The 14,378-nt window shown below is 41.2% G+C and overlaps 3 long non-coding RNA genes across 9 annotated transcripts in view; all 3 read right to left on the bottom strand.

The window, feature by feature from the left end:
* The window catches only part of LOC148679708 (uncharacterized), an 890,299-nt gene that overhangs the window by 650,265 nt on the left and 225,656 nt on the right, over positions 1-14,378 (bottom strand). The gene's annotated exons all lie outside the window — the stretch shown is intronic.
* The window catches only part of LOC147844140 (uncharacterized), a 174,081-nt gene that overhangs the window by 107,267 nt on the left and 52,436 nt on the right, over positions 1-14,378 (bottom strand). The window lies entirely within an intron of this gene.
* Positions 1-14,378, bottom strand: part of LOC147844141 (uncharacterized) — a 47,072-nt gene that overhangs the window by 2,601 nt on the left and 30,093 nt on the right. The window lies entirely within an intron of this gene.

Here is a 14,378-nt window from a genome sequence, read left to right on the forward strand (position 1 = left end):
TAATATTAAAGAAATACAACCTGCTTAGTTGGGAAAATTTAATTAAATATGTACAGTTATTGTGGCAACTTACTCTGTAAACCTAACCTGGTCAGGAGCAGGTTTTAATCTCTAAACTCTGAGTTTCTGTTGGTCTCCTCCCCTTTTTTAAAGACGAAGCGGTATTTCTCGCTTTAACCTTAAGTTTCCACCCACCTATTTTAATGCTCATTTTGGAGATGTGCCTTAAAGAGCCCATATTATACATGAAATAGGGTCATATCCTGGTTGTAAGGGTCTCCAACAACAGTCTAATATGCATGCAAGGTCAAAAAACACTTTCATGGTCTTATAATCTGCATTTATTTTTAGCTAATTATCCCAGCGACTCCTGTATGAATCGTCCAGTGATTCATTTGTTCCCAAACCCCTCCTTAGCGTGGAGCTGATCTGCGCTGATTGGACCGATGACAGTCTGTCGCCATTGGTCGACTGCCTTCAGTCAGAGAGGGAAATGGCCAATAGCTAATCAGCAATTTAAAAAGTAATCACAGTTCATACACGCTCGATAGTGTAGACGTGGATTTTAGCTGCCACACTATGGCGAGTGGATAGTGCCACGGATAACCGAACGAAGGAGACAGTCGTGTACTCGCCATACCACACACACACAAAAACACACACACACCTCCGGATGACAACGCTCCCGCTTCCGCCCGCACCCGCCAGGTTTTAGCCTGAGAACCCGCTCCGTTTTCTGCCCGCCGCGCCCGGTCCCGCTAGAGCGGAGAACACAACCAAAAATCACCCAGTATACAGTCCAGACAGCCAAGCTGTCTGTATAAACACACACACACAGCACAAAGCACACAAAGCTCGTTCGTTCGTTCGCTCTCTCTCTCTCTCTCTCTCGCTCTCTCTCATACGCGCACGTGCGCACTAACACACACACAAGCACCACGCAGACTCTCTCTTTCTAATTCGCATAGCAATATCCGTGATATTGCTAGACAGCCCGCTCCCGTCCCAAATTAAACCCGTTACCGACCGCTCCCGCGATTTATTCGGAAATTTATTCCCGCGGCTGTCCCCGCGCCAGATTTCTGCGGCGCGGGAATAAATTTCCGAATAAATCGCGGGAGCAGAACTCTAGCACGGAGCTCCATAAACAAACAGCACGCGTCGCGTTTTTAACGTGACTTTGCACGCGATAAGATAATATATCCAGTTAACCTGATACAGTACACGCTGTTACAAGTAACAAATCACAACTAAATACATTTGCAAGCTAGAGTAAACGAGGCAACAACTTTAACCGCACGTACTTACACTTGAGAAATGGAAGAAACCCATCCTGACGTCCATCAGTTACTCTTTACTGATCCTTCCTTTAACAAACTTAGATGAAGTATTCTTTGTAGCATGTAGCTTCCAGAAGTTTCCAACTGCTTGGTTATAATGCTGATGTTTCATCTTTGGGTAGAGACTCAATATAATGTCCATCTGCAGTGTTACTTCAATCGACCGGCATGTTTGTGTGCGTGTGTTTGTGGGTGTGCGTGTGTTTGTGGGTGTGTGTGTGTGTCTGGGTTTCTGCGTCAGAGGGCGGGGCCTCAGGTTTGAAATCTCCCGGGTTTGCGCGTGCACGTGAATAACTTGGTTTCGTTCGTACGTCATGGCGAAACACCTAATGAGTCGGTATCAAGGCGACTCGTTTGAAGCACTATGAGTCGACTCTTTTATAGATGAATCAACCGTTTTAAACACTGTATTCTTACAGATTTAAGCCTTAGCTGGATACTTCACTTCACTTAGAGCTGTGTTACACACTACATGGAGGGGAATTTTCAAAAACCCATAATATGGGCTCTTTAAAACGATAGATGGAAACGTCAAGATGCATTTAACTTTTGAAAATATGCATAAAAAACATGCATAATTGAGTAGGATAAACTTTTATTCGATAGAAAATATGCACATAAACTATGATGGAAACACTTTTACTGAACAAATTACAGTATGTACATTAAAAAAAGGTCATCATTTGATGATGAAAATGTGTGTGAATAGACAAACCAGCAGGCTAAGCACACTGTAACATGTCTTAAATGTTGTTTTAGTCATTTTAAAATGCCTTAACTGTTTCAGTATTAGTGTATATTATTAACTACCTCCGAGCGTCTGGATCGTGTCAAGAGTCCCCCACGTGTTCATTGTGTGTCAGCATTGTCTTCTGAGGCGCAAGTACATTTATTAAATAAAGAAATAATTGACGAAGCTTCTTCTACCTCAGTAAATTCTGTTTTTACTGTTGATATTTGTCGCCAGTTAATCAGGAAAGGACGATTTTATTCTCTTTGACTCGTTGGATGGAAACGCTGCTTTAATCGCATCTTTTTTGCAATATTCCAGTTTTGCACATAAATTTATGTAATATATTTGGATGAAAACATAGATATTGCCTATCTTTTAGTCACACACAGAACAATAAATAATTAGCTTAAATTCACTGACCTTCGACATGTACTGTAACTAGATTAATTATTCCTTCTAAAAATAATTTTTAGCACTGCTTACCTTCTAAATGTTATAACAACCTTTATCACTTGATCAGTAAAAAAGGCAGACACAAGTGCACTGTTAAATCTATTAAAACTGATAAACGTGTATAAAAGTTTAGAAAAAAATTATAAACATCACACATTACATTACTTATTTTATTATACTTAAATATTTAAATATTTTAAATGTAAAATTACACATTTACTTGAGCAGCTGTTTTCCCAGGCTAACTGTCTCTGTTTCACTGATGGTTGCTTCTTTTTAAATATATACACTCATATTTGCTATAACTTTGCATGAGCACATCAAATTCAGCTGGAGAAAGAAATGGTGATCTCTTTTTTTAAGATGTTGCCATGGTCACTCGTAATATCTGCCCTCCATTGATAATGCCTTTTTATAGTCATGGTGTGCGCTTAACTCTGAGTTAAGTCTCTGATTAGTACCAGGCTGTCCGTGATCTTCCTCCCGGGCATCGCACATGCTTGATCCGGGTGGATCACGTCTTCTAAAACTGTCGACATACGGGTGGCTAAAATTTTACTAAAAAGTTTGCAGTCGAAGTTTAAAAGCGTAATCGTCCTCCAATTTCTTAGGTTCGATTTGTCACCTTTTTTGTGCATTAATGAGACTGTCCCTGTTCTAAAACTTTCCGGTAATTTATTCAAGGTGTCAAATCCTTTAAAAAGCGACAACAACTCGTGTACTAAAATATCCCAAAAAGTTACATAAAACTCAAGGGGAAGCCCATCCATACCGGGGGACTTCCCCTTTTTAAAACCTTGTGTAGTTCTTTATTCATTCATTTTCTTGTCGGCTTAGTCCCTTTATTAATCCAGGGTCACCACAGCGGAATGAACCACCAACTTATCCAGCAAGTTTTTACACAGCTGATACCCTTCTAGCCACAACCCATCTCTGGGAAACATCCACCCACACACACAACGGATAATTTAGCCTACCCAATTCACCTGTACCGCATGTCTTTGGACTGTGGGGGAAACCGGAGCACCCAGAGGAAACCCACACGAAGGCAGGGAGAACATGCAAACTCCACACAGAAACACCAACTGAGCCGAGGTTCGAATCAACGACCCAGTGACCTTCTTGCTGTAAGGCGACAGCACTACCTACTGCGCCACTGTGTAGTTCTAAAAGAGTAAAATCTTGGGATAAAAAAAAAAAAACGCATCAGGAGTTTTAACTTCTTTTTCTAAAAAAGTTAAAATCTCCTCTAAAATGTTGTCATCTAAAACCTTTAAACTATATAAATTACTATAAAAACTTTCAGTTTCAGTTAAAAGGCCCTTTGTATCTTTGATTTCCCTCCCACTTGAATCTTTTAGCATAGTGATTGACCCTCCCTGTGTTATGATTTTTTTTATTTTTAAAAATAGGGTTCCCATTGTTTAAAAGATTAAAATAGCGTTCCAGGCGTTTTTTGTAACCCAGCCATGCATTTGTTTTCTTGTTCTTTCTTTTTGTAGCGTCCTCCCCGATTGATGGTCAAGATTTAACTGATGGTTTTATTGATTTATTGAATCAAACACCAACGTAAGAGCTAAACAGAACACAACAAAAATACATTAATACAATAGTGCATGAATTAGCTTAAATGCAAACTTAGCTGCTTACTATTATATTTTAAATGCTTCCACACAAGGCTAAAACACACAATATATACAGTATTATGAAAACAATAACCTTGTGCCTCTTCGGAGAGTGCTAAAGCATACAATATTAAACCTTTTCTCATGTAATGAGACTTGCTGTCTTCAGAAAAGTAGCGATCTCCATCCGCTCTTTGGCGCACTTTTGCGTGAACCTTTTACCGGAACTACTAACGCAGGGAGGTAAGTTTCATAATAAAAGTCTGTCTGTATGAAGCATACAATTTCAAAATAAAATCCACTGTAATACATTCGAGCACCATTCAAACCTATTACGTTCCCCTACAAAATAAATAAAAAAATAAGTCATTTACACTCCAACCAAAATTAAGAGTTCTTGTTTACATTCTACGAATAATTTTCACTTAAGAAATTACCTTCATTTGAACTTTCATAAATCCCATTTAAAGACTTAAAAAGCCTCTAACAAAAGAACTAACTTCTGTACTGGTCGCTCTAATATGGATGGCCTATTTAGGCGTTCCCCATTTTTGTTTAGTCTCTTATCTCCTACTGAGATTTTCACTCTCCTTACAAGTCCATCTTTCCCTTTAACAGTCTCTACAACCCTTGCCAATTTCCACTCACCTCGAGGAGATGATTCATCAATGTCCATCACAACATCACCTACTTGTAAGCTTCTTTTAGGTTCATGCCATTTCTGCCTTGCTATGATGCTCTGGAGGTATTCTTGTTTCCATCGACTCCAGAACTGTTCCGCCAGATGCTGAACCCGTCGCCATCTCCTGGCTCCGTACAGATCCTCTTTCGGGAATGTGCCAGGTGGAGGCAGCGCTGGGGTGGTCTTCATTTGGATAAGGTGATTGGGTGTCAAGGGCTCTAGGCTGTCAGGACTGTACAGGGTGTCCACAGTGAGGGGTCTGCTGTTTACTATAGCCATAACTTCATACAGCACAGTTCTTAAGACAGAGTCACTGAGTCTGTTGTGGGCCATTGACAGTGTTGAACTGAGAACACTTCGGACTGTCTTTATCTGGCGCTCCCATACTCCGCCTGCATGACTTGAATGGGGCGCGTTCATTACAAAATCACACTGTCTTTCAGACAAAAAAGTGCTAAGTCTGTCAGCATTTAGCTCCTTTAGAGCTGCCTTGAACTCATTTTTTGCACCAATAAAATTGGTACCTTGGTCGCATTGGATTTGACAGACAGAACCTCTGATGGAAATGATACATCTCAAACTGTTAATGAATGAGTCAGTAGACATGTCCTCTAACATTTCCAGATGAATAGCCCTTGAGCAAAAGCAAGTAAAGAGCAGTCCATATCGTTTGTGTTGTTTCCTTCCTTCTGTTGTGACGAAGGGACCAAAGCAGTCCATTCCACAATAGGTGAACGGAGGGGAAGGCTCCATTCGTTCTTCAGGTAAGTCACTCATTCTTTGCCTTCTGGTGGTCTCCTAAGTCTGCGACAGGTTACACATTGCCGTATACATGAAGACACTGCTCTGCTCATACTTGGTATCCAGTATCCACTGGATCTGACTGCATTTGCTGTAAAGCCCTTGCCTTGATGCTGCACCATTTCATGATTGTGAGCTATTATCAGCTTTGTAATGTGATGATCTTTGGGAATAACAATAGGATGTTTGAGTGAGTCACAGAGAGTTGAGTGGTGGAGTCTTCCTCCCACCTTCACAATGCCCGTTGTGTCAAGAAAGACGTCAAGTTGGTAGAGTTTGTTGCCTTTTGTCAACTGATTTCCTTTCTTTAAAACTTCAATTTCCCTTCCGTATGCTTGTTTTTGCAAATCTTTGACAATGACATATTCTGAGTTTTTCCGTTCACTCTCTGTGGTAAACGAGTTTGATTTAATTTGCTTAGCCCGACGCACAAGTCGGGCCACAGCTTTTATGGCTCTGGACCATGATGAAAATTTGACAAGACGATCCGCAATGCTGAAGGATTTTGGTTTTTGTAATGCAGAAGTTTGTAATGTTTGAGCCTTTCTAATCTCTGGATCTCCAATTGTCAGTTCTGGTATCACATTTTCAAACAAGAGTACTTCGGTTTCCCACAGGAATGCAGGACCAGAAAACCAATCAGATTCAAGCAACTCAGTCACTGTCTTTCCCCGAGACGCTCCATCTGCTGGATTTTTGTCTGTAGGCACGTAATGCCATTGCTGGGGAGTTGTGCTAATACGAATTTTCTGTACTCTGTTTGCAATGAAGGTGTGAAAACGTCTGGAATCATTGTTGATATAACTCAACACTACTTTGGAATCAGTCCAGAAGTACTCCTTTATGTCAGTACAGCTTAGCTCCTCTCTGAGCATGTCACTGATTGAAACTGAAACTACTGCAGCAGTCAGTTCAAGCCGAGGTATAGTTGTTAATTTTGTGGGTGAGACACAGGCTTTTCCCATCACTAGAGAACAGTGAATTTCTCCTTTCACATTTTTAACTCTCAGGTAGGAGCACTGTCCGTATCCACTGGTGCTAGCGTCAGAAAAGTGGTGCAATTCCTTTTCTGTGACCTCTCCAAAATTGATGGGAACATAACATTGGGGTATGTTTATCCTTTCCAGGTTTGAAAAGTCATGTTGCCAGCTCTCCCACCGTGGTTCCAGCATTTTGGGCAGAGGGTCATCCCAGCCAACACCTTGACGGCACATTTCCTGCAGGATCCTTTTCCCAGTAAGGACGTATGGTGCAAGGAAGCCAAGAGGGTCAAATACGGAGGCGACAGTTGCTAGTATGCCTCTACGCGTTCCTGGCTGGTTTGCTAAGGTGTTGCTGAATCTGAAACTATCACCTTCCACACTCCAGTCGATTCCAAGAGCTCGCTCTAGCTGTGTGTCCGAGAAAGTCAATTTCTTAGTCTTTGTGTCTGATGCTCGCTCTGATGAGGGTATGCTTTGCAGAATGGCTTCACTGTTCGAGATAAATTTGTGGAGACGGAGACCACCCTTTGCACATATTTCTCTTGCTTCTTGTGCCAATCGAATTGCCCTTTCCACTGTGTCCGTACTTGTGACTCCATCGTCCACATAAAAGTCTCTCGCCACAAACTGGGATCCTTCTGGATGCAGGAGTTTGTTCTCATTGGTTAGATATTTTAACCCATAATTTTCGCATCTAGGCGATGACACAGCTCCAAAAAGATGTACTTTCATTCTATAATCTTGAGGTTGCCTGCTCACATCTCCGTCTTTCCACCACAGAAACCTCAAGTAGTTGCGATCGTGTTCTGGTACATGAAACTGATGAAACATTTTCTCTATTTCACAAATGAGGGCTATCGGATGCTGTCTGAAACGCAGGAGTACACCTGTGAGGTTATTTATCAAAATAGGCCCTGGGAGAAGGTGTTCGTTAAGGCTTGTGCCACCACATCTTGCTGAGCAGTCGAAGACTACACGCAGTTTATTGGGTTTCTTAGGGTGGTATATTCCATGATGTGGAATGTACCACTGCTCACCTGAGGATCCATTCTCTAGAGCTTGTTCCACCTCACCTCTTTCTATGATGTCTTTCATGTATGTTGTGTATTCCCTTTTGTAGTTTTCATCTCTGTTGAATTTTCTTCGCAGATGATCAAGTCTGATTTCAGCGAGCCTTCTATTGTCAGGTAAGTGTGGCCGATGTCTAAAAGGTAATGGCATTTCGTAATGTCCTTGTTCATTTTTCCTTATGCCTTCTTTGAGTTTTTCTAGGCAAGGCAAGGCAAGTTTATTTATATAGCACATTTCATACACAATGGCAATTCAAAGTGCTTTACATAAACAGGAATAAAAGAAACAAGTAAAATAAAAATAAAAACAAATTATAAAAATGCGTAAAAACAAAACAAAACATAAAAACAGGTAAAATGTGATATAAAAGAATGAAGAAGAAGAGAAAAACATGATAGTGCAATCTGTCGGACGCAGCACAGTGCTCATTCAGTGAAGGCACAGCTAAACAGATGTGTTTTCAGTCTTGATTTGAATGTGCCTAATGTTGGAGCACATCTGATCATTCCTGGAAGCTGATTCCAGCAGCGAGGGGCATAGTGGCTAAAAGCCTTTCACCCTGCATTGACTGAACTCTTGGAACTTCTAGTTTATATGATCCTAATGATCTGAGTGATCTGTTAGGTTTGTATTCAGTGAGCATATCTGTGATGTATTTAGGTCCTAGGCCATTTAGTGATTTATGGACCAGTAATAATACTTTAAAATCTATTCTGAATGTAACTGGCAGCCAGTGTAAAGACCTGAGGACAGGTGTGATGTGCTCTGATTTTCTGGTTCTGGTTAGAATTCTGGCTGCAGCGTTCTGGATTAGCTGCAACTGTCTGACTGTCTTTTTAGGAAGACCAGTGAGGAGTCCATTACAGTAATCCACCCTGCTGCTGATAAAAGCATGAACAAGTTTCTCTAAGTCTTCACTAGAAACAAAGCATCTGATTCTTGCTATGTTTTTGAGATGATAGTATGCTGATTTACTGACAGCTTTGACATGACTGTTCAGATCTGACTCAAGAGTCACACCAAGATTCTTGACCTTATTTTTTGTCTTTTGACCTTTAGTGCCAAGGTACGCATTTACCTTGAGAACCTCATCTTTGTTTCCAAACACAATCATTTCAGTTTTCTCTTTGTTTAACTGAAGAAAGTTTTGGCACATCCAATTGCTCATTTCATCAATGCATTGGCAAAGGGTGTCAATGGGGCTGTAGTCATTAGGCAGTAAGGCTAGATAGATCTGAGTGTCATCAGCATAGCTGTGGTAGGAGATTTGGTTCTTTCTCATTATTTGGCTCAGATGGAGCATGTAAAGGTTGAACAGGAGAGGTGCCAGAATCGAGCCTTGTGGGACTCCACATGTCATGGGTGTCCACCTCGACCTATGGTCACCTATACTGACATGGTAACCTCTCCCTTCAAGGTAAGATCTAAACCATTTGAGGACCCTGCCAGATAGCCCAACCCAGTTTTCCAGCCTATCCAGAAGTATGCTGTGATCGACAGTGTCAAATGCAGCACTGAGATCCAACAATACCAGCACTGTTATTTTACCTGAATCTGTATTTAGGCGTATATCATTGATTATCTTTATAAGAGCGCTCTCTGTACTGTGATGTGCTCTGAACCCCGATTGAAAATTGTCTAAATACCCCCTGAAGTTTAAGTACTTGTTAACCTGGTTAAAAACAACTTTTTCAATGATTTTGCCAATGAAAGGGAGATTTGAGATTGGCCTGTAATTGCTCAATAGGGTGTTATCCAGGTTGCTCTTCTTCAAGAGGGGTTTAACAACTGCAGTTTTAAGTGAGGTTGGAAAAATCCCTGATAGAAGTGAAGCATTTACCACTTTTAGGAGATCCATTTCTAAACAGGTAAACACCGTTTTGAAGAATGATGTGGGGAGCGTGTCAAGACTGCAGGTTGATGTTTTCATAACTTGCACAATCTCTTCTAAGATTTTGCCGTTAATTGCCATGAAATCAGACATAATTTCTGATTTCTTAAGTTGTGGTTGAGCTTGTTTGATATCGACACAACTTGACTGATTGGATGAGCTGATTGCCTTTCTGATATTATTGATCTTATCAGTGAAGAAATGAGCAAACTCATTACATTTGCTTTCAGATAGGAGCTCACTTGGAATCCGACTGGGGGGGTTTGTGAGTCTCTCTATCGTTGCAAAGAGTGTACCAGCATTATTTAAGTTGCTGTTTATAAGGCTTGAAAGGAAAGTCTGTCTAGCAGTGTTTAGTTCCATATTAAAGGCATGAAGACTGTCTTTATAGATATTATAATGGACTACTAGTTTCGTCTTTCTCCACATACGCTCAGCTTTTCTGCACTGTCTTTTCATCATTTGTACTCTAGGTGACCTTGACCAAGATCCCTTTTGCCTGCCAGTCATCTTCTTGACTTTAACAGGAGCGATGTCATTTATGACATTCTCAATTTTAGAATTGAACAAATCAAGGAGAGCATCAACAGAATCTGCAGATATACTTGGTGCTAGCGATATGGCCTTCATAAACTGCTCACTGGTGTTCTCATTAATGCATCTCTTTCTGACAGAGACAGATCTGTCTTTAATAGCTGGAGTGATCAATATATCAAAAAGGATACAGAAATGATCAGATAGTGCCACATCCTTAACAACAGTCGATGAAATGTGTAAACCCTTAGTTATAAGTAGATCAAGAGTGTGTCCACGATTGTGTGTGGGTCCTTGAACATGCTGAGTCAGATCAAAAGTGTTAAAAACAGTCATCAGTTCTTTTACAGCATTGATTTCTGGATTATCAATGTGAATATTAATATCCCCAGCAATACTAAAATAATCAAATTCAGAGGTTACAATTGATAACAGCTCTGTAAAATCCTCAATAAAAGCTGGAGAATATTTTGGAGGTCTGTAGATAATGATCAGTAAGATGCGTGGAGACCCTTTTAGTGCTATACTCAGATATTCAAAAGACAAATAGTCACCAAATGACACTTGTTTACATTCATACACATCTTTAAACAGGGCAGCGATGCCTCCACCTCTCCTATTAACTCTGCAAACACTCAAAAAGTCAAAGTTTAAAGGAGCTGCTTCATTCAGAACTGCTGCACTACAACTGTCATCTAGCCAAGTTTCATTTAAAAGCATAAAATTAAGGCAATTTGTGTTGATAAAATCATTGACTAAAAGAGACTTATTGTTGAGTGATCTGATGTTTAAAAGCGCTAACTTAACAGTTTTAGCTGTTTTTTTCTATAGTATTCTCAGATCTACATTTTACAGACACCAGATTTGAATGATTTGCTTTACGGCCTGATGAAGTCTTTGGTTTTCTGTCACTTAACACAACACATATCTGCTTAGAGAAAGCTACAGACACACTGGGTTCCTGCTTGTTCTGAAAACATTTGATAAAGACACTGTTATCTAAGCAGGTCCCCGACACACATCACAGAGAGCTCTTGTGATTACCAGCTGAAGATGGGGCGTTGTTGTTTGGGCCCTGGCGGTGTGATCGGAGGGCTCTTCCAGGTGGGCTCATAGGTAGTTGTGGAGCAGGCCGCTTTTTGGTTGGTAACTTGGGGCTTGCGGCAATGGAGTGTGAAAGTTTAGTTCCAGCATACACCAGTTCCTCCATCTTTTTTGAAAAACCCAAGAGTGCTGAACATTGTGACAATGAGAACGTGTCCGGTGACAGAGGCTGTGCATCTGGAGATTCTGTCTGCAGAAATATGTTTTCCTGAGGATCATTTTTGAGTGACGAGACTTGATGCTGTTCTGATGCGTCACAGTCTGCCTGTGTTGAGCAGAGGGCAACTGATAGTGTCTCTATCAACATTGGATGTTTTGGCTGCGTGGCATTATCACTGTCCTTGGGTGATTCGTCAGCCACATGTCCACTTAGGAGCTGATTTGAAGTCTGTGGTCATCCGGACATTTGCTAGGTGTGTGTGTGCAATTCAGTTCAGTGGCATACACAGCTGATGGATGATTGAGGGAGAAAAAAATATTGTCCTTTAGCACCTTTGCACCAAGTTTGTTTGGATGAAGGCCGTCTGATGTAAACAGCTGTCTTTGGTTCCAGAAGAGATTGAAGTTGTCGATGAAATTCAGTCCTTTCTTGTTACATGTTTTCTGTAGCCATACATTTAGACCAAGAAGCCGTGAAAACATATTTGTCCCTCTTGCAGGGAGTGGTCCACTTATGAACGGCTGAACCTTCAATCTTTCAGCTGTTTCCAAGAGCTCACAGAAATCTTTCTTGAGCAGTTCTGACTGTTCCTTCCGAATATCATTCTTCCCCACATGGATGATAATCCGTTTTGCAGTACTGTGCTTTTTCAGAATTTCCTCAAGTTCTTTGTTTACATCAGAAACTGTTGCATGAGGAAAGCAGTATGTCATTGTAGATCTGCTCCTGAAATTCTTGATTATTGAATCTCCTACGACTAGTGTTCTTATCTCCGGTGTGATCGGAGCAGAATGCCGGTGACTAGTCGGCCTTGAGCCTCTGTTCCATGCAGAATTAGTTGCTGAATCATGCAATCTCTGTCTGACTGCATTTGGGGATTCTTCACCCATATTACTCAAAACTTCATATCTGTTCTGAAGCTGTATTTGAGTCCGAGCTGTATTTGGGGTAGAAGACGCTAATGCGGCAGCGTATGATCTGACCCCGCGAGTACCCTTTGGTCTCGCACCTTGTTTATGCCAATGCTCATTTTCAAAAGTTCTTTTCTGTTTTTCTGTGCTCAAAACAGTAGCAGGAACAGATTTATGGGACTCACCGGCTGTGTGCTGAGAGAATCCACAATGAAGCTGAAGTTCTGGTCGGATCGCAAGCAACTTCGTTTTAAGAACTGCAATATTTTGTAGAAGTTTGTGGCAGTTTGTACAGCAGTGAGAATCTGAATTAATCCGATCCAGAGGCATTTTCACAGCCGTGTCTTCCCGTCTCCGGAATGTAAGCAGCTGATAGCTGGTAGCGGGAGGATTCTAAGAAAACAAGGTCCTCTTGCGAAACTGTTTTGTCATCTTTCACCCCTTTAAAATCTGACTCTAGGGCACTGAGCACATCCATAGGTGTCACTGAAGGAAGTTCCTTTACAGCAACTTTGTGACATAGACTGGTGTCTGCTCTGTCAAAGCTTGGCACTGCACTGCCTACGATGCTCCATCCCAAATCAGTGAGGATGGCGTAGGGCTCATCTTCCTTTCCTGTTATTACCTGCTTGGGTGTTAATGCTCTGGGACAGTTGTGCCCGATTAACAGTCCAATATCACAGGTGAGTAGATGCGGCATTTCATCAGCTATAGAACTCAAATGAGACCAACTTCTCGCAGTATCATAAGTGGGTATATGGTCACGATTCCCTGGAATGCAATCCTTTGTATATGCAGGAGGAAGGTTGATGTAGGCACTTGAGTTGTAGCCTCTCACTCTCAGCCCTGAAACCCCTTTAACACCTTACAATGATGTTTTCTCCGAGCATAGTGGTAAGTTTCAGTTTAACAGGTTGGATATCTGCACATAGCTTATAACTCACCTCTTTGTCAATGAATGTGCTGTCACTTTGTGTGTCAAATAACGCATACATGAGCTGCTCTTTAGATGGATCAGAGGCCATAGAAACCCACACAGGAACAATCATGGAGGTAATGCATGACTGGTCTCCTCTGGTGACATTAAGTGCAGTGGCTGCTGTGGATTCATCCGGGGCATTGGATAAGTTTTTCACCTGTGATGTTTGGCCCTTTTGTCTGGCACTTCCTTTGTAGTTCTCGTTATGAAGACAGGTAGGGTGTCTTCCCTTGCACGTGTTACAGGTCAGGCGGTAACGACATTCTTTGGCATTATGGAAAGGTTTGAGACACCCATAACATAAGTTATTTTCCTTTACGTATTTTCGTTTGTCAATTAAAGACTGCTCACTAAAGTTTAAGCATTTGGGTAATTGATGATTGTCATGTTTGCACCACATACACAGAGGTTTTGATTTAACATCACTTGTATAATTGTTGCTGTTTGCAGCTGTTTGGATGCTAAAAACGTTAGCCTTGGTTCCTTTGGATTCCCGTACAAATTTCTTTTCACTGGATAGGTAGGTGGAGTGAAGAGCGTGCAGAGAGGTGATGGGATTGCAGGCTATCTCTGCTTCTAAAGACACAAAGTCAGCAAATTCTTTGAAAGTGGGAAAATCTTTGCCATTACTTATAGCTACTGTCACCTGGCGATTCCAACTGGCAGCCAACCAGTCAGGAATTTTAAGCATTAGCTTTTGATTTTCTTCGCAATCATTTAAAATGTCTAGGCCTTTTACATGGGGCATTGCTTGTGAGCAGGCGTTCAGAAAATCAGAAAATGCTCTTAATCCTTCTGCATCCCTGGCCTGTATTTTTGGCCATTTCAACAGCTTGTCGCGAAAGGCACGTTGGATTACAAATGGCTGACCGTATCGCTGGTTGAGTTTACTCCATGCATCTCTGTATGCTGCTTCATCGCTTCTGAAAAAGGTGCCTTCAAGGCATTTTTGAGCTGCGCCACTGACATATTTCTTTAAATAATAAAGTTTATCAGCGGAGGAAATATTCCTTTGGTCAATGAGAGATTGGAATGAAGCTCTCCATTCAATGTAGTGCATTGGGTCACCACTAAAAACTGAGGGAGTTGGAATTGGAAGCCTTTAAAATTG

This window comes from Danio rerio, chromosome 5 (genome assembly GCF_052040795.2).
Source record: "Danio rerio strain M-AB ecotype USA chromosome 5, GRCz13ab, whole genome shotgun sequence".
NCBI classification, from domain to species: Eukaryota; Metazoa; Chordata; class Actinopteri; order Cypriniformes; family Danionidae; genus Danio; species Danio rerio.